The sequence below is a fragment of the Lynx rufus genome, unplaced genomic scaffold (genome assembly GCF_022079265.1).
Source record: "Lynx rufus isolate CCGP_SWC_20201006 ecotype Redwood Valley unplaced genomic scaffold, mLynRuf1.p SCAF_20, whole genome shotgun sequence".
Classification (NCBI taxonomy): domain Eukaryota; kingdom Metazoa; phylum Chordata; class Mammalia; order Carnivora; family Felidae; genus Lynx; species Lynx rufus.
Window position 1 is genome coordinate 29,858,980 of NW_025814835.1, and position 21,171 is coordinate 29,880,150.

At 35.1% G+C, this 21,171-nt stretch overlaps 1 pseudogene; it reads left to right on the plus strand.

Moving 5' to 3' along the window:
- The first annotated feature begins 5,426 nt into the window (after positions 1 to 5,426).
- LOC124516981 (heterogeneous nuclear ribonucleoprotein A1-like) lies at positions 5,427 to 6,478 on the plus strand (annotated as a pseudogene).
- Positions 6,479 to 21,171: the final 14,693 nt, after the last annotated feature.

Sequence of the window (21,171 nt, forward strand, 5' to 3'; positions counted from 1 at the left end):
TTGACAAGGCATTGTTCGCTGCTGACTAGTTTGGTTTTTAAGTTTAGTTATTAAGCTGCTATTTTGTTGTTATTGTTGTTTTCCACAGCACTGGATCTTAATAGCTGCTGAACTGCAAATAATGAAAAAAGCAAACAACTAGAAAACGAAATTGTTGAGAAGTAATATTTCCCAAATAATGACACCTGAGCTGGCAGAGCAGGAGGCATTTCAGTAGCATGGACTGCAGAGGAGATAACTGTTAAAATCTTTGAGGCTGGAATTCCATTAGTGGCGATGGGGATATTAGGGAGTTTATGTGTCTGCTATTTTTAGTGAAGAAAACTAAGGGATTGTAATAGCACTGGCTTTCTACATGTTTGAGGCATTCATTGGGCTTAGTAGAAAGAAGTGTTTAAGTGAAGAATGGAATTGGAAAAGGAGGGTAAAATGCGTGATATGCATTGTGGGGGTAGTTGAGATCAGTGGAGGAAAGTGATGATGAGAATACTTAGGAAGAATGTGGGAACATCTCACCTCGTAGCCATTTCCCCACTGGACCATGGTTAAAGACAAACAGGCAGATATGAAGAATGAAAGTGTCCTTAATTAAACTAAGACTCACAATTCTATCCAGTCTCCTCCTTCAAAATTTTGTTTTCATGATCATGGATAAAAAACAGTTTTGTGATTTTTTGAGTCATATTTCATATCAAGGAGGGAAGTCCATAATTCAAATTTTTGACCAGGGTAGAGTAAGGCTAGCAAGAGGAGGCAGTATACAAACATGGTTACTGTGCTAATTGTTCCTTTTCAACTGTTGAGCATGACCAGCTTTCTTTCACCTGGCATGGGATGGGTAATAGCTTGCCTAACTGTACTAGGTAGTCTTTTTCAGATTTAGGATTGTTCAAAATCTGGAATTGGGTGAGATCAGCCATGTTCTCCAGGCTAAGGACAATTAGGAAGCATCCCTTCAGTATTTAGAGTTGTTGTAAGACAAGTCCATGTTCACCCTGGTAGCCTCAGCTAAAAAAAGATCTGATCCACCAGTTTAACTCTGGAGAGAGAAAAGACATTTGAAGGCTCTGGAACTGGGTGGCTTTGCCTTAATGCCGCTTCCAGGGGTCCACAGGATCCAGAGTTAGAGACCTACAAAACTATACTAATCCTTATGTCTATGAGACTCGGGGCTGCTATAGGATTTATTTGCACAGGAACATATCCCAGCCTGACTAATTAAATGTAGTATTACCTAAGAACATCTGGCTGAAATGAAGAACCAAGGGACAGCAGGAGATGCAGATTATGGGAGATAGATTTTGATGGGGCGTAACAGTGGAAAGCAGAAATATGAGCCAGTTATTGAGCACTTTTATGTGCCAGACACCATGCTAGGTGCTTTATGTACATTTTCTCATTACATTCTTATAATCATTATATGATATAGGCATTATGGCTCCCATTTTCATGTTAAGTAAACTGGCATTCAGAGACGCTGAACAACTTGTCTACTTAGAACACAGTTGCTAAATAGTCATACCAGGACTCAAACCTATGTCTGTCTGAACTGAAATGCCATATTATTAACGACAGAATTTAATTTTCCATCAAACACAAGAGTAACCTCAAATTTTGTTTTAGTTATTCACCCCAGACCAACACTTTGGGAAGTATTTTGCACTATAAAATTGCAAGCTGCCTTGCATGAGTTAATGCTGAACATTTATGCAATTTTAGCCAGTTATATTCCAATTCATCTACTGTAATCTTTCCTGGAGGAAAGAGGGAGGGGTAGTTGGTGAGGGGGGGTCCCTCATTTACCATTAATTTGTGTAGAAAAATTCCATTTGAAATGCCTAACAAATTGAATTAAATTGAGAAAGGTCATAAGAGTTTATCAGTTGAAGTCATCAAGACAGCAGTAAAGAAAGTAGTTAGGAGGCTGATTTTATATTAGCTGGCAAGCCAGCCAGGTCACTCTATTAAAATTCCAAGAAAGCCTGCATCACTGTGCTGCTCAATGTGACAATTAAATGTAATATGTAATTTCTTCCACTACCCATTACACTGATGGCCAAGGTAGCCACTCAAAATGAAAGCTACAGGAACAATTAATGCAGCACAGGGTGGCATGTGTGTGGTGGGGCCATGTGGTTTGTTTCATTACAACATATTAGTCCCTGCTATTTTCCTCTCTTTGGTGGCCATTCTTAACTTTGAGCTGTAATCTGAGTCCTAATACATTTATCCAACTTTGTTTATCACTGATGCGTAACTAGCAGTTATGCCTGGCTCCCCTATTTCCTAACGTTGATATGCCATCCAGTCATTCACATCTCAAGAGCATAGTGCATAGGGTTATTTTATTTGGCAGTTTAAAGCTACATATGTATTTATTTTTATCCTGAACAAGCACATGAGCATGCCCATTGAAAGCTCTTCATGTGAATGGTTCTCTGCCTTGACTTGGAGTCAAGGAGTCTTGCATCTATTTTCAGCTGTATGGTCCATTGGCTTGGCATGTGGAAGCAGTCACATTAACTCCCACCCAGGACTGAGTTTGCTGTTTCTAAGAAGAGATATTTCTCTGACTAATCCCAAAAGGCTTTTCTAAATGAGCAACTGATGATTCTTGAGTCCAATATGTGAAGATATAATGAAAGAATGCCATTTAGTTTCAGGTAATATCATTAGTATAGAAGCAAAACTGGCACTTTTCTAAATGATGAAACAACCAAAAATTCAAACTTCTAAATTGGACACAATAATGGGGGGGGTATTGTATTGTTTTAAAGGAAACAAAATTATTTTTATGAACTTACTTTTTGCTAACAGCAAGCAGGAGGAAGTTATTTCCTACACATTTATGGGTTAAAAGTTATTATCCAAGGTACACAAAAGAGCCATTAAAATCAATATGAACATTACCCACTCAACTGAGAAAGACATGTAAGTATAGGTATTGGGTGAAAAAGATAAAAATCAATAATATCTTATCAAATTTTCAGTTTAATAATGATTTTAAATGTGAAATACATCATACTTTTTAAAGGGTATATCTTATTATTATTATTATTATTATTATTATTATTATTATTATTCAGTAGTCCCACCCCAGCTTAAAGAAGAAACCAGTGTATTTGAAATCCTCAGCATATACTTTTCCCTTAAATCTCCTATTTCTTGTGAGAAATAACTACTATTTTCAATTTTATATGAATTATTTTCTTGAATTGCTAATTATTTTACTACATGTGTGTATATGACTTAATATATAGGTTGCCTATGTTTAAATGTCATGGTAATAGAAACATGTATTCTTTAGTCACTTCCTTCTTTCACCCAAACAATGTTTTTACTCCATATTGTATGTAAAGATCTATTTATTTCTATTTCTACATAGTACTCCAGCATTAAAAACATATCTAATTTTATTTATTCATTCTGCTGTTGGTAGACATTTAGTTTGATTTCAAGTTTTGCTATTACAAATAATGCTCCAGAAGCATCCTCATGGAATTATCCTGGCATATGTGAAGAAGAATTTTTCTTAGTTAAATATATCTAGAAGTAGATTTATTGGGTCATAAGTAGGATGATAAGTTAGTGTATTGTTCAACCTGAAACATTTTGAAAAATTAAAGGGAGTAGTATTAAAGATTACTCTAAGAGAATAAGGGTAAACTGGATACTCCCATATGTATGGCTTCCCACGTCACAATAGGTTCAAATTTGGTGGCTAATTTCAAATGGTTTTCCTAAGTTTTACGAATTTAAACTCCCATCAGTCATGTCTAAGAGTTCTTTTGCTCTCCATTTTTATCAAGGACGTTAAACAGGCTATTTCTCTGCTATTTATTAAGATTGAATTTTTGTTTTTGTTTTTACATGCACTAGTGACTTATTTTTCCTCTTAAATATTTATATAATAGTTATTTATATTTTTTGCCCACTTTTCTATTAGAACGTTTGCCTTTTTCTTATTTTATAGGAGTCCCATTAATTATAAAGTTTTCCTATATGCGTGGCTATATTTCTGAAATATTTATTCTTTTTATGTTTATCCTTGTGACAATACCACAATATCATAATTATAAAATTATGATAAATTTGACGTTCTGTAGTTTTCCTGTGACATAAATATATTTCCATTTTTCTTGCCAGATATTCACTGAGTCTTCTAAATACGAAGTGCTTTTAAATAGTTATGAAAAGTTCTCAGCTAGTATTCTATAATCATTACTTCTTCATTTCTGTCCTTATCTGGAAATCCAGTCAGATGCATGTTGGACCCCATAATTTCATTCATCCTCTCTTAATGTCTGTTTTATGTTTTTCTTTTCTCTAGTTGGGTGATTTTTTCAGATCTCTTTCAATTTATCAATTCTCTCTTCATCTATGTGTAAACTGCTATATTAACCTTCCACTGAATTTTGGATTTCAATTATCATGTTTTAAATTTCTACAAAATTCATTTGGTTCTTTACCAATATGGCTTGTTAATTTTACACTCTCTTTTTTATTTTTTTACGAAGTGCCCTCTATTTAATTTTTAAACAAATTTATATTATTAATATTATAGTTTAGGTATCTTCAATGTTTGCAAATCTTGGTAAAATGCTCTTGTTACTTCTGACCCTTAAGCATAGTGGAATGATTTCCCATGTACTTAGTGAATTATGATTGTGATGTTCATTCCTAAACTCATGTGAAAGGAACATTTTCCTCCCTTTATTTTTTTTCCTGCTCCTTATTAAAGCAAAATAGGCAGTTTTTTGTTTTTTGTTTTTTGTGGGGTTTTTTTTTGGGGGGGGGAAGCATTTTGTTTTCCTAACTCACCAGTGAATGTATCACTCTTCAGGTGTCCTCGCTTTATTCAGAGATTTATGATTCAAATTCCCCTGAGCTGCAGGCTTTTTCTCTTACTCCTGGTTTTACATCGTTTAATAAAACTCCTGAAAATTCTGGCTTCAATTTGCTCAGCCCAGTAAATCACTTTCTGATCTGCTTGAAATATACAGAATGCTGTACTTAATAATTGAGAATACATGTCAATTATTTTAATTGAAAACATGACAATATAAATAGGCCACAAAGCAAATCTCAACAAAAGATAATGGGTTAAAATCACAAAGAATATGTTGTTTGATGACAGTGGATTTAAGCTACAGGGGGAAAAACACTTTATAAAATTCTCAACAGCTTCTATTCCAAGCAACACACTTATAAATAACCTACACTTATAAATAACAATACAATTAATAAATCATGTTTGAAAGTAGAAAATACTTTTAAATATGACATACATGATCCTATGGGTTATCACTAATGCTGTGACTGGAGGGAAATTCATAGCCTTACATGTATTTGTTAAGAAAAAAAAGCTTTCTGCCTGTGGACCCTGCCGAGTAAGCATTGCAAATATCTCCCCTTCCACCGCCATCATGTCTAAGTCAGAGTCTTCCAAAGAGCCTGAACAGCTGCAAGAGGTTTTCATCAGTGGTTTGATGAGAGTCTGAGGAGCCATTTTGAACATTGGGGAATGCTTACAGACTTTGTGGTAATGAGAGATCCAAACACCAAGCAATCCAGAGGCTTTGGGTTTGTCACGTATGCCAGTGTGGAAGAGGTAGATGCAGCCATGAATGCAAGGCCACACAAGGTGGATTAAGAGTTGTAGGACCAAAGAGGGCTGTCTCAAGAGAAGATTCTCAAAGACTTGGTGCCTACTTAACTGTGAAAAAGATTTTTGTTGGTGGCATTAAAGAAGATACATGAAGAACATCTAAGAGATTGTTTTGAACAGTATATGAAAATTGAACTGATTGAAATCATGACTGACTGAAGCAGTGGCAAAAAGAGAGGCTTTGCTTTTGTAACATTTGATGACCATGACTTTGTAGACAAGATTGTTGTTCAAAAATACCATACTGTGAATGGCCACAACTGTGAAGTAAGGAAAGCTCTATTTAAGCAGGAGATGGCTAGTGCTTCATCCAGCAAAAGAAGTTGAAGTGGTTCTAAAAACTTTGGTGGTGGTTGTGGAAGTGGTTTTGGTAGGAATGACAGCTTTGGTTCTGGAGGAAACTTCAGTGGGTGAGGTGGCTTTGGTGGCAGTCAAGATGGTGGTGGATATGGTGACAGTGGGGATGGCTATAACGGATTTGGTGATGATGGAAGCAACTTTGGAGGTGGAAAGCTATAATGATTTTGGCAATTACAAAAATAAGTCTTCAAATTTTGGACCCATGAAACGAGGAAATTTTGGAGACAGAAACTGTGGCCCCTGTGGTGGTGGAGACCAGTACTTTGACAAACCACAAAACCAAGGTGGCTATGGTGGTTCTAGCAGCAGCAGCAGTAGCTGTGGCAGTGGCAGAAGGTTTTGATTACTGCCAGGAAACAAAGCTTAGCAGGAGAGGAGAGCCAGAGAAGTGACAGGGAAGCTACAGGTTACAACGGATTTGTGAACTCAGCCAAGCACAGTGGTGGCAGAGCCTAGATGCGACAAAGAAGACATGTTTTAAACAATATTCATGTGTATGGGCAAAAACTTGAGGACTGTATTTGTGATTAATTGTATAACAGGTTAGTTTCTGTTCTGTGGAAATTGTAAAGCATTCCACAAAGGGTTTTAATGTAGATGTTTTTTTGTACCCATGCTGTTGATTGCTATATGTAATAGTCTGATCATGATGCTGAATAAATGTGTCTTCAAAAAAAAAAGAATAAATAAAAGTCAATGAGCTAAGAATTCATATGAAGTACAATTAAATCTAAATGAAGAATGAGAGAAATGATAAAAATTCATGAAGAAATTAATATAGAAAATATATTAGAGATTTTTTTAAAACTGAAAAATTGGTTCATTTAAAAGGTTAAATTGATAAATTTGGGGGAGACTAATAAGAAAGAGGGAGGACAAACAATATTAATGTAAATGTTAAAAATATTTAAATCCTACATATTTTAGGATTTTGATATAAAAATACTATAAACAACTTTGTGGCAATGAATCCAAAATTTAAATGAGATAAAAATATTTCTAAAGAGGAAAAGAATAAAAGAATAAATATTACATAAGAATAAAATCGAAACAGAATTTTAAAGAAAATTTAGCATAAAGAAATCTCTAGTATCAGAGTGGATTATTGGATTATTTAAGAAATAAATAATTCCGATGTTACATAAAAATTTTCATATAAAACAAGGAAATGTCTCTCTTTCTCTTTCTCTCTCCTTCTTTTATTCTTTTCATAAGACCAGGATGTTCTACCAAAAGAAATTTAAAATAACAGTATCCTCATGAATATAGATTTAAAATCCTAAATAAAACATTAATGATAAAGTTGAATTTATATACAAAAATGCGTCACAAACAGGTTGTGTTTAATTCTAGAAATTCAAAGTTTGTTCAATGTAAGAAAAAACAATCAGCATACTATACCTTTATAGATTAAAATGTGTGTGTAGGGGCGTAATCACATGATCATCTAAACAGGTGCAACAAAGATATTTGAAAAAATTCAGCAATCATGCCAGAGATGAAATCTGGAATCAGATTGGAATCGCTAGACTGGGAATTTAAAACAACTATGGTTAATATGCTAAGGGCTCTAATAGATAGACCATATACAAGAACAGATGGACAATATAAGCAGAGAGATGGAAATTCCAAGAAAGAATTTTAAAAATGTTAGAAATAAAAACACTACAGCATAAATAAGAATGACTTTGATGGGCTCATTAACAGACTGGAAATGGTTGAGGGAATAATCTCTGAACTTGAGAATATGTCAATAGAAACTTCCCAAACAGATAAACAAAGAGGAAAAAATACGGGGAAGGAAGGAAGGAAGGAGAAGGAGGATATCTAAGAACTGTGAACCAAATACAAAATAAATAACGTGTGTAATGGAAAACCAGGAGAAGAAAGAATGTGAGGAAGAGTGTAGAAGTATTTGAAGCAATAATGACTGAGGATTTCTCCAAATTAATGTCAGACACCAAACAGATCCAGGAAGGCCAGAGAACACCAAACAGGATAAATTCAAAAAACAAACAAACAAATGACACACATAATTTTCAAACTACAGAAAATCAAAGATAATATAGAACCAGAGAAAAATTTCCTAAATCATTCCATGAAGCCGGTATTATCTTAATAACAAAACCAGACAACGACATTACAAGAAAATTACAGACCAATCAATATCTCTCACGAACATAGATACAAAAAATCCTCAAGAATGTATTAGCAAATCAATCTAACAGTGTATAAAGATAATTATACACTTGACCAAGTAGGGTCTATTCCAGGTATACAAGGCAGGTTCAATGTAATCTATCATATCAACAGGCTAAAGAAAAATCACATAATCATATCAATGGATGCAGACAAAACAGTTGACAATATAAACATCTATTCATAGTAAAAACTTTCAGCAAACTAGGAATAGAGGGAACTTCCTCAATTTGACAAGGAACCTCTACAAAAAGCTGTAGCTAATATCATACTCAATGGTGACAAACTGTAACTTTCCCCACTAGAATCAGGAGTAGGGCAAAGATGTTCCCTCTCACCACTGTTTTTCAACGTGATACTGGAAGTCCTAGCTAATGCTTTAATAAGACAAGAAAGGGAAATAAAAGTTATACTGAGTTGGAAGGAAGGAATAAAAACTGTCTTTGTAGAGTACATGATTGTCTATTTGGAAAACCTGAAAGAATCAACCAAAAACTCTTGTAACTTATTAGTAATTATAGCAAGGTTGCAGCATACAAGGTTAATACAGGAAAGTAAGTCACTTTCCTATATACCAAAAATAAAGAAATGGAATTTGAAATTAAAACATAGTACTATTTACATTAGTACTCAAAAAGTTAAATTGTTAGGTATAAATCTAACAAAATATGTGCAAGATATATATGAGAAAAACTATAAAACTCTGGTGAAAGAAATGGAAGAATAAATAAATGGAGAAATATACCATGTTCATGGATAGAAAGACTCAATATTGTTAAGATGTTAGTTGGCCCCAACTTGATTGGTAGATTCAGTGAAATTCCAATAAAAATCTGAGTGTGCTATTTTGTGGTTATCGATAAACTGATTTCAAAGTTTACAGAGGCAAAAGACCCAGAATAACCAATGTAGTAGCTAAGGAGAATAAAGTCAGAGGACTGATACTTTTCAACTCTAAGACTTATTGTAAAACTACAATAATCAAGACAGTATGCTGTTGGTAAAAACATTAGACAAACAGATCAATGGAAGAGAATAGAAAGCTCAGAAATAGGCTATGTAACTATAGTTAACTGATTACTGAAAAAAGTAAAAACGAGGATAGTCTTTTCAGCAAATGGTGCTAGAGCGCCTTAATATTAATGTCCACATGCAAAAAAAGTGCATATAGATACATAGAAACAGACCTTACATCCTTCATACATATACACCCATACATACACCTCAAAGTGGACTATAAACCTAGATGATAAGCCATGAAAATTCAGAGGAAATTTAAATGCATATTACGAAGTGAAAGAAGCCAATCTCTAAGGGCTACAAACTGTGTAATTCTAACTATATAACACTCCGGAAAAGGCAAAACTGTTAACTATAGTAAAAAGATCAGTTGTTGACAGAGGTCTGGGAGAAGGGAATGGGTGGATAAGCAGAACAGAGAGGATTTTTAGGACAGCGAAACTACTGTGTATTATACTATAATAGTGGACACATGTCATTATATATCTGTCACAATACCAAGATTAAACCCTAATGTAAACTATAAATTTTGGATAACAATGATATACCAATGTAGGTACATTCATTGTAACAAACATACCACTCTCATGTAGGATTTTGATAGGGAGGCTAGGCATACGTGGAGGCAGGAAATGTATGGGAAATTTCTGTACCTTTTCCTTAATTTTGCTATGAATCCTAAGTTGCTTTAAAAATAAAAGCTATTAAAATTATATAAAAGAACAAGAAGAGTTAAGACAATGTTGAAGAAGAAAAAATACCACCTATTAAAACTTATTATAAACCTTTAATATTTAACACTGGAGTTACTGTAAGGATAGTAATTAATGGAGTTAGACAGAATAAAGAGCCAGAAACAGCCCATAAAAAATAGGCTTAAAAATAGTTCCTTGGCACAAAAACAGATACTCAGATCAATGGAACAGATAGAGAACCCAGAAATGGACCCACAAATTTATGGCCAATTAATCTTTGACAAAGCAGGAAAGAATATCCAATGGAATAAAGACAGTCTCTTCAGCAAGTGGTGCTGGCAAACTTGGACAGCAACATGCAGAAAAATGAACCTGGACCACTTTCTTACACCATACACAAAAATGAACTCAAAATGGATGAAAGACCTAAATGTAAGACAGGAAGCCATGAAAATCCTCGAGGAGAAAGCAGGCAAAAGCCTCTTTGACCTTGGCCACAGCAACTTCTTACTCAACACGTCTCTGGAGGCAAGGGAAACAAAAGCAAAAACGAACTATTGGGACCTCACCAAAATAAAAAGCTTCTGCACAGCAAAGGAAATAGTCAGCAAAACTAAAAGGTAACTGACGGAATGGGAGAAGATATTTGCAAATGACATATCAGATAAAGGGTTAGTATCCAAAATCTATAAAGAACTTATCAAACTCAACACCCAAAAAACAAATAATCCAGTAAAAAAATGGGCAAAAGACATGAACAGACACTTCTCCAAAGAAGACGTCCAGATGGCCAACCAACACATGAAAAATGCTCAACGTCACTCATCATCAGGGAAATGAATATCAAAACCACAGTGAGATATCACCTTACACCTGTCTGAATGGCTAACATTAACAACTCAGGCAACAACAAATGTTAGTGAGAATGAGAAAGAGGATCTCTTTTGCACTGCTGGTGAGAATGCAAACTGGTGTAGCCACCAGTATGGAGGTTCCTCAAAAATTAAAAATAGAACTACCCTATGACTCAGCAATTGCACTGCTAGGTATTTATCCAAGGGATACAGGTATGCTGTTTTGAAGGGGCACATGCCCCCCAATGTTTATAACAGCACTATCAACAATAGCCAAAGTATGGAAAGAGCCCAAATGTCCATTGATAGATGAATGGATAAAGAAGATGTGGCATATATACACAATGGAGTATTACTCAGCAATCAAAAAAGAATGAAATCTTGCCATTTGCAACTACATGGATGGAACTAGAGGGTATTATGCTAAGTGAAATTAGAGAAAGATAAATACCATATGACTTCACTCATATGAGGACTTTAAGATACAAAACAGATGAACACAAAGGAAAGGAAGCAAAAATAATATAAAAACAGGGAGGGAGACAAAACATCAGAGACTCTTAAATATGGAGAACAAACAGAGGGTTACTGGAGGGGCTTTGAGAGGGGGAATGGGCTAAATGAGTAAGGGGCATTAAGGAATCTACTCCTGAAATCCTTGTTGCACTATATGCTAACTAACTTGGATGTAAATTTAAAAAAAAATAATTAAAAAAATAAACAATGCCTACAACAAAAATGGTACTGCAAAAGAGATGAGAAGACATTCTTCCCCATAAATTGCATTGATTCAACTAGATATCCATAGCAAAAAAAAAAAAAAAAAAAAAAGACTTGAAACTACTGCATGCTAACAAGATGTAAATCTAAGTGTTGGAAATCTCAAGGTAAAAATTAAACCAACCTTTTGTAATCTATGAGAATATCCTCATGAATTTGGGATAGGTAAGGATTTCTCAAACAAATCACAGCAGACTCTAATTAAAAGATTGCCAAAGACAACTAGATTAAAATTGGGAATTTCTGATCATGGAAAGACAACTTTAAGAAAGTAAAAAAGATGGGACTCCTGACTGGCTCAGTCAGAGGAGTGTGCAACTCTTCATCTCAGGGTCATGAATTTAGCCCCACATTCAGTATAGAGATTACTTAAATAAAAACATTCTTAAAAAGTCACAAAAGAAAGAAAAATTATTCAGCAACACATACACATATGCATAAAGTATATAAAGAACTTAAGGGAAATACAGACAATTCAGAAAAAAATGGGCAAGAGAATCAAATATTTCACAAGAGAGTGTTTCTAAATGGTCAATAAACCTGTAACTCAGTGCTTTAACTCATTAGTCAACAGAGAAATGCAAATTAAAGATGAGGCATCACTACACACCTACTAAAATGGCTGGTGGGAGTGTAAACTGGTATATTCACTTTGAAAATATATTGACGTGTTCTACTTAATCTGAACACATATACCCTATGACCCAATAATTCCTTCTCAGTATATACCCAACAGAAACATGTGCAGCAATAGAAAAGTACAAGAATATTTATAGTAGCACAATGCTTAGTAACCTCAAACTGGAAACATCCCTGATTTATAAACGGATAAATAAATCTGGTATATTACCATCGATTCCTAAACAGCAGTGAAAATGAACAGATATTATGCGCAAAAAATGGCAAATCTCACATTTATAGAGAATTCTGAAAACAGGCAGACATAGTATATGTTATTAGAAGACAGGAGAGTTGTTCACTTGGGTGAGATGGGAGGCTTGTGATTGCAAAAGACCAGCAAGTGAGACCTAGATGTCAATAATGTTCAGTTTCTTCATCTGGTGGTATTTTCACTTTGGGATAATTCATTGAGCCATTCACATATGAATTGAACACTTCTCTCTTTGCATGTTCTACTTCAACTAAAAGGTTTTTTGTTACTAACTCAGCCATTATTAACCAAGTAATCAATTATGAAATGCCTTATTGTATCATCATCATCAACAACAACAACATTAAAATATTGGTAACCTGGGAAGTAAAGAATTATAAATCAGATTTCTGTCCTTATGTGGATGGTCAAGGGCAAAATCATAACTTGATTTTTTTAAATTTCCACATAATTCTTATCACTTTCAAATGCCTACTACTGTTGCATAGATTTACATGATATATCCCAGTGCTACTTCTCTGACATGTTCTCTTATTCTTCCCTTTCTTCACTCCTTTCCAGCAAAACTGGCCTCCCAGTTTCTCCATGTTCCTTCTTTTCCCTTCCATCTGGATGCAGTTCACTCAGATACTCAAATGCCTAGTTCTTTGACTTCCTTCAGATTTCTGCTGCAATATCACCTCTGCACAGCCTTTTAGGCTACCCTATCCAAAGTAACACTCTTTGTTTCTGGTCCCATAGCCTGGTTTATTTGTCATGGTAAAATGTATTACTACATGAAATTTTATTATGTATTTATTTGCTATCGTTTATAATCCCCCTTAAGTATAAACTCCATGGGCACAGGAACTTTGTTCTATTCAGTACTACGTCATTAGCACCCAGAACAATTTCTGGTACACGGTTGGTGCTGTATTATTTAAATGGCTGAATAAATGAATGGTTCATTTGCAATAAAGGCCAATGAAACACCACATGGACAAATTATTTTGTTGATTGGTGGCAATTCATTTGAACTAACACAAGACTCTGGACAACTTGGTGTTAACCCACCTTTGGTATATTTGAGCAATCTTAAACCTCAAAACTCAGACTTGACCATCCTCCTCCTTTATCCTGCTGTGCATATGCTATTGAATTGCACAGTCCCTGGCGGGAAAACATTAAACAAACAGAACCCTGGGTTGCTATGCTGTTAAAGCCAGAAGTACATCATTCATTATGTGAATAAAATACATAGAGAATAAAATAGCCACAGAGTAATGGGAGTTTTATTCTCTCTCTATTCCATTTCACTCCCTCTCTATTTTACTTACGTTATGAAATGATGCTCCCGCCGCTGGCTGATAAATGTTGATTAATCTGATGGAGAGTTGGATTTGTTAGCGGGCAAAAGCAATGTAAATAAATCGAGCAGGTGAACTGGAGTTCACAGTGTCATTTCTGAGATTAAAGAGCCTGTCTAGCCCTCCAAGCTCACTTATTACAATCAGGATGTGTGCTCTTCTTGTAAACAGACCGAGTAAGCCCCTTCAAGCAGCTCAACAGTCCTCCTTTTGTGTGGTCTACTGTCTGTCCCTTCATCAAGCTTCATCTCTTGGGAATCTCCTGTACTGTCAATTTTTGTTTCTCCCCTTGGGGCTAGAATTTGGGGTAAAGCAGGCTAGAGAAAATAGATAGGTCAGTTTTTCTTTTTAATCCAGCCAGTCAATAATTGTATTTATAAAATGCAAGAACTTACAATATGCAAGGCCCTGAGCTAAATGCTTGCAAAATAACAACAATGAAGAGAAAATGAAAGCAGCAATAGTAATTAACACCTATATAGCAATTTGCTGTTTATAAAGCACTTTACTTATTTTATAGGTTGATGCTTAAGGTAATCTTAAAAATAGGCATCGTTGTTATCTCTAGGTCAGCCAGGTGTCACCCATGTCATCCTTTATTTGAAATGCATTTAGGCACTTATATAATGGATTAATCCCCCCATTTCAGATTCTGCAGGAGGTTCTACCTTCCTCAAAATTTGTTACAAGCCTGTGGGAAGCTTATGGTTTTCTTTTCATTTCTGGCTCCGGGTATTGAGTCTACTGAAAAATCATTCCCTCTACCTCACCATAGCTTTGTTCCTGTGATTTTTCTCTTCTGTTCCATATTGGCTTAGATATGGAGTTCAGACCCATTTATGCAATTGTCTAATAAGCCACACTCTTGAACAGAGCTCTAATGTGTATTCGTGCAGACCTTAGAAGGCTTGGAAACTACTCTCCTTGGAGATTTCCCTTGTAGCTTCCAAGGCAGTAACGTTTTTTAGTTTTTGTTGCCTATTCTTTTGATGTATCATCTAAGAAATTGTGCTAAAACTAATGTCAAAGATCTTTTGCCTAGGTTTTCTTCTAGGACTTTTATGGTTTTGGGTCTTACCTTTAAGTCTTTGATCCATTTCAAGTTAATTTTCGTGAGAGGTATAAGATAAGGGTCAAATTTCATTCCTTTGCATGTGGATATCCAGATTTCCCAACATTTATTGAATAAACTTTCTTCTCATTGCATATTCTTGGTATGCTTGAAAACATTAGTTGATGGTATATGCATAGGTTTACGTCTGGGCTCTCTATTCTACAATAAATAAATGGAACTAAATGAACCAAAGAGCTTTTGCACAGCAAAGAAAATAAATTGGAAAGGTAACCTACAAAATGGGAGAAAATATTTGCAAACCATATATGTGATAATATAATCCAAAATATATAAAGAACTCATATAACTCAGTATCAAAACAAAACATAATCCCATAAAAATGGGTGAAGGACCTGAATAGATGTTTTTCCAAAGAAGACATACAAATAGCCAATAGTTATATAAAAAGGTATTAAGTATTACTAATCATCAGGGAAATGAAAAAGCCACAATGAGTTATCACCTCATACCTCTCAGGATGGCTATTGTCAAAAATACAAGAGTAGCAAGTGTCAGCAAGAATGTGGATGTGGAGACTACTGAGAATATAAAATGGTGTAGCCATTATGGAAAACAGTATGGAAATTCTTCAAAAAGTTAAAAATTGGGTTGCCTGGGTGACTCAGTTGGTTAAGCGTCTGACTCTTCATTTTGGACTAGGTCACAATCTGATGGTTTGTGAGATCAAGCCCTGAGTCAGGCTCTGTGCTGTCAGCTCAGAGATTTGAGATTCTCTCTCTTTCTCTCTCTCTCTCTTCCCCTCCCCCACTCACTCATTCTCTCTCCCACCTCTGAAAATAAATAACCTCTTAAAAAATTAAAAATTGAACTACCATATGGTCCAGCAATCCTACTCCAGGTTATATACCTAAAGGAATTTAAATCAGTATCTACAAGAAATATCTGTACAGTCGTGTTTATTGCATCATTATTCACAATAGCCAAGATATGTATATAATGTAAATGTCCTTCAATTGATGAATGGATAAAGAAAATGTGAGACAGATAGATAGATATAATGGTATATTGTTTAACCATAAAAAAAGGAAATCCTGCCATGTGTGACAAGAAGAATGAATCTCGAGGGCATTAATAGTAACAGAAATAAACTAGAAAGAGAAAGACAAAAACTGTATGATATCATTTATGTGGACTCTAAACAACACACACACACACACACACACACACACACACACACAAAACCCTAATTTCATAGAAACAGAGAAGACAATGGTCATTACCAGGGGCTAGGGGGAGAGAGAAATGGGGAGGTGTAGGTCAAAGGGCACACATTTTCAGTTATAAAATGAATAAGTTTTGAGGCTCTGATGTACAGCATGGTAACTAGAGTTAATAATACAGTATTATATACTAGAAAGTTGTTGAGAGCAAATGAAGCATGCTCACCACACACAGTTACCTATTTTAACTGAGGTGATAAGTGTGTTAATTATCTTGATTTTGGTAGTCATTCTATAATATACATATGTATCAAATCATCATGTTGTATAATTTAAATATATACAATTATATTTGTCAACTATCCCTTATGCTCACAAAGATACTGTTGGCTGCTTTACATTATTATGTAGATAGGTTTCAATCCTAACTGTTGCTCAGCCTTTGACTTCCAGAATTTGCCTCCTGTGAACCTGTACTAAAAATTACGGCTGTGATGCAATCACTATATATTGTAAACAATAATAGGATGTAGCAGAAGTTCTGAAACAAATTTTCCTGCTCCTTGGGCCAGATAATATTGCCAGGAAGTATGCTCCACTGCTGTCTTCATTTATAAACTTAGAATGGCAGCTGAAATATGTTAGTGAGGAGAGTGGTTCAGGTATTCAAACTCTCAAATAAATTTTGGCTCCACTGGCCCAGTGTGAACTAAGCTCCTAAGTACAGTTGTTAGGACTATGTTCTGCACATAAACTTCCAAGCCAAGGATGCAAATGTGAATAGGTATACAGGCTGAATTCTAATCACTGAGACATGAACCTTGATTTGAGACTGGGTCAGCAAAGAGCTTCAGATTCTATGTCTCCCTCTCTCTCTGCCCCTCCCCTATTCAGTCTCTAGCTCTCCTTCAAAAATAAACATTAAACAAGACATTAAAGACTGGGTCAGCAAAGAGGGAAGTGCACCTTTTAGAAATTAAGTGAGGGGACAATATTTTTTTTATTTTGAACTAGGCACTATACCTAATAGCTGTAGTACTGAAGGTGGCCTTTGACAATAACTTAACCTGTGCCTCAGTTTTCACTGTGAGGACTAAACAAATTAATGTATATGAGATGCTTAAAACTGATTAATATTGAAGCACCATTTTTGGTTAGTTGATTCATCAGCTCTTTCTCAGCTGCCACTATGCGCCAGACATCTTACAGCTAGCAGTAGCCTGTTGAGTTTTCCCTAGTGCACTATAAGGGAAAGCCACTGGGTTCTTGAGCATGGTCTTTAAAATGGACAGCCTTGACTTCAATGGTCCTCCCATTTCCTTCCCCTTCTTCCTGCCTGGGATGGAAATGTGATGCTGGAGGTGCTGCATGTATCCTGTAGTCTAATGAACAAAAACCATATGCTAGGGTTAGGAGCTGGGAAAACATAAGGTGCCATGTATTTAAAGGTATGATTAAGACACACATCCTTGGGGGCCCGATCCTGGAATTTTTATTCAGTAAAACAGATAATCTTATGCCTTACATGTTTCAGCCATGTTAGTGGGGTTTTCTGTTACTTGCAGCTGAATATATTCATGACAGGTATAGCTATAGCAATAATTATTATTACTATTATTATTTTCTGTTAGGAAAAGGGAAGCAACATTCTGTGTAAGCAACCCTCAGAGACTGAGGTATTTTGCTTCTGGCTACACCTACTTTACAGGTGAAGAAACTGAATAAATTAAATTGCCCATATTTCACAGCTTGTAACCAGGAAAGACAGAATTCATAGCTATACACCTGCCAGCTTTTCTACTATTGCATGTTGTTGCCAAGTTTCCATCATATGGTTGCACTTAAAAATATCATCTAATTGTCTTAAATTTAAACCATTTTGTTTTATGTTAGCTATGCTGTTGAGAGCCAGTTGAACCTTGAAGATATCATGTAATATATTAAGTATATATTCTAGTTATGTAGCATCTGCATATTCAATCCAGGATCATTCAAATGCTTTATGCCATAGTGTAAAATTATTATGACACATGATTAAATAATAACACAGTTAAGCTGAACTTCGTATTCAGAGATCTGCCTCACACCACCAGATAACAACTGATTATTCATCACTTGTTAACTGCTGTTATTAGAATAATAATAGCAAAGGTTTTCTTTCTGCACTTTCAAAGACCATGCACTTTTTAAAGTGCTTTATATATATTATTTAATTGAATCTTTACAGAAACCCATGAAGTGGACCCTATCATTATTTTCATTTTTCATTTGAGAAAACAGAGGGATAGAGGCAATAGGTGTATTTCTCCAGGTAAGCAGTAGACTAGATTATAATGCAGGTAAGCTCTGAATAGTTCTCAATATTTATAGAGGGGGGCATATTATGCTGGAAGAGAGCACATGATACTTCATCCATTTCTAATTGACTTCTTTCAGCCAAGAGGCCTGGTGAGACAATATTAATATACAGTCAGGTCTTGAGGCTGAGCAGGGGATTCTTTTTGACATGTAGCGTATATAGTGTAACGAAGTTCTGGTATCAGATATTCAGAGGCCTTGGGGAAGGCATGTCCAAAACCTATCTTGGAGAAAAAAGAGCTCCACGCCAGCAGCATGGTAGCATCAGCAGCACACTGCAGGGAGCTTCTGGGATCTGGTTCACAAGCTTCTGCCATCACATGTGCACATCTCTAGTCTCTGCCTTCCTTCCCATTTCCATGGGTGTCCTTTCATGCTTCTAACAAGAGCATCAATCCCGCATCTCTCTCTCTCTCTCTCTTTTAGCAGCTTTATTGAATAATAATTCATACTATATACAGTTCACCTTTTTAAAGTGTATAATTCAATGTTTTTTATTATATTTACAAATATGTGCAACCATCAGGACAGTCAATTTTAGAGCATCCGTTTTAGAACATCATTACAAAAATAAACTCTGTACCCTATAGCTATTATCTCCCCAGCCTCCTTGTTCAAAGCAATCACTAATCTACTTTCTTTATTTTCCTATTCTGGACATTTCAGATAAGTGAATTATATGGAATGTGGTCTTATTTTGGTATCAGTTTATTACTAGCTTTAGAATGGTTTGGGAAGTGTTCCTTCTATTTTTTGGAAGAATTTGGGAAGAATTGGTATTAATTCTTCTTTACTTGTTACAATTCACCAGCAAAGATGTCTGGACCTGAGCATTTCTTAGTAGGTAGTTTTGTAATTACTAATTAAATCATTTTATTCTGTGTCATGATGGTTAATTTTATGTGTCAACTTTCCTGGACCATGGGATGCTCAGATATTTGGTCAAACATTATTACGATTGTTTCTGTGAGGGTGTTACTGAATGAAATTAACATTTAAGTTGGCAAACTGCGTAAAACAGATTGTCCTCTCCAATGTAGGTGGGCCTCATTTTATCATTTGAAGGCCTGAACAGAACAAAAAGGCCGACACTTCACTAAGTAAGAGAGAATTCTTCCTCCCTGACAGACTTTGAATTGAATGGTTTTTTTTTTGTTTTTTGTTTTGTTTTGTTTTCTTGCCTTCAATCTACACTGGAACATCAAATCTTCCAAGGGCACTAGCCTGCAAGCATTTGAACTGAAACTATGTCAACTGCTCACTTGGACTGGAACTAAACCATTAGCTCTGCTGGGTCTCTAGCTTGCTCACTCACTCTTCAGATCTTGGGACTTTCTGGTGTCCATAATCATATGAGTCATTTCTTTTTTTTTTTTAAGCCAGTTCTTACTATAAATCTCTCTCTCCTCATAAAGATAGAACTTAATCAGAATATATATATATATATATATATATACACACACACACACATATATATATACACACACACACAATACAGACATATACATGTATTTCTCAGTTAATACATGTATATTAACAGTTAAAACATGTATAGGATTCATGTTTTTGTTGTAGTTGTTGTTGGTGTTGTGTACCACTTTGAATGTGTTATCCCACTGCCTTCTAGTTTTTGTTTTGCTTTTGATGAGAAGTCAGCTGCTAATCTCACTGGAATTCATTTATGAGTGATAAGTCATTTTTGTCTCACTACTTTCAAGATTTTCTCCTTGCCTTTGGCTTTCAGAGTATTTATGATGATAGGTCTGTTTATGTATGTCCTACTTGGTATTTATCCTACTTGGAGTTGATTGAGTTTACCAGATGAGGTTGGTGCTTACCTTACAAATTTGAGAACTTTTGACTATTATTTTATTCAGTGCTCATTCTGTCTTTTCTCCCCCTCTCCTTCTTGTACTCCCAATATGTGTATTTTGTTGTATTTCTTGGTGTTCAGCATTTCTCTGACACTGTTAATTTTTCTTCACTCTTTTTCTTTCTGTTATTTGGATTAACTAGTCTATCTTCAAGTTTGCTCATTCTTTTTTATGTCAGTTCAAGCGTACTGTTAAGTACCTCTAGTTTTTTATACTTTTCAACTGTATAATTACCATTTGGTTCTTTTTATAGTTTCTGTCTCTTCATCGACATTCTTTATTTGGTATGACATTGTCTTCATACCTTCCTTTATTTTTTTTTACCATAATTTTCTTTAGTTCCATGAATGTATGTATAATGACTACTTTGAAGTGTTTTGTTTTTTTCCTGTTGAATCAAACATCTTATCACTCTCATAGTTTCTATTGTGTGCTTTTTCCAGTGTATGGGCTATTGTTTCCACTTTTTTTTGCATATTTTGTAATTTTTGGTTGGGAAATGAGCATTTTAGATAATATATTATAGCAGTTATGAGTACTGGATTTCTCCTCTGGGACTTGTTTATTTGTTTAATGACTTACTGGGAAATACCTTTTTTATCTTAGTTATTATTTGTCTCTCCTACTAGAATACACCCTATCTGAGGACAAGGATTTCTGTCTTATTTTTTCTTTATTGCTGCAGATGAAGTACCTAAAACAATGGTTGGCATGTTGTAGGCATCACATTGAGATTGGCTGAATGACTATTGAATACTATGGAAGCTATAACATGTCAAGTCTAGAAAATGGACCCAATTCTCATAACTGGGATGAATGGATGGATTTAT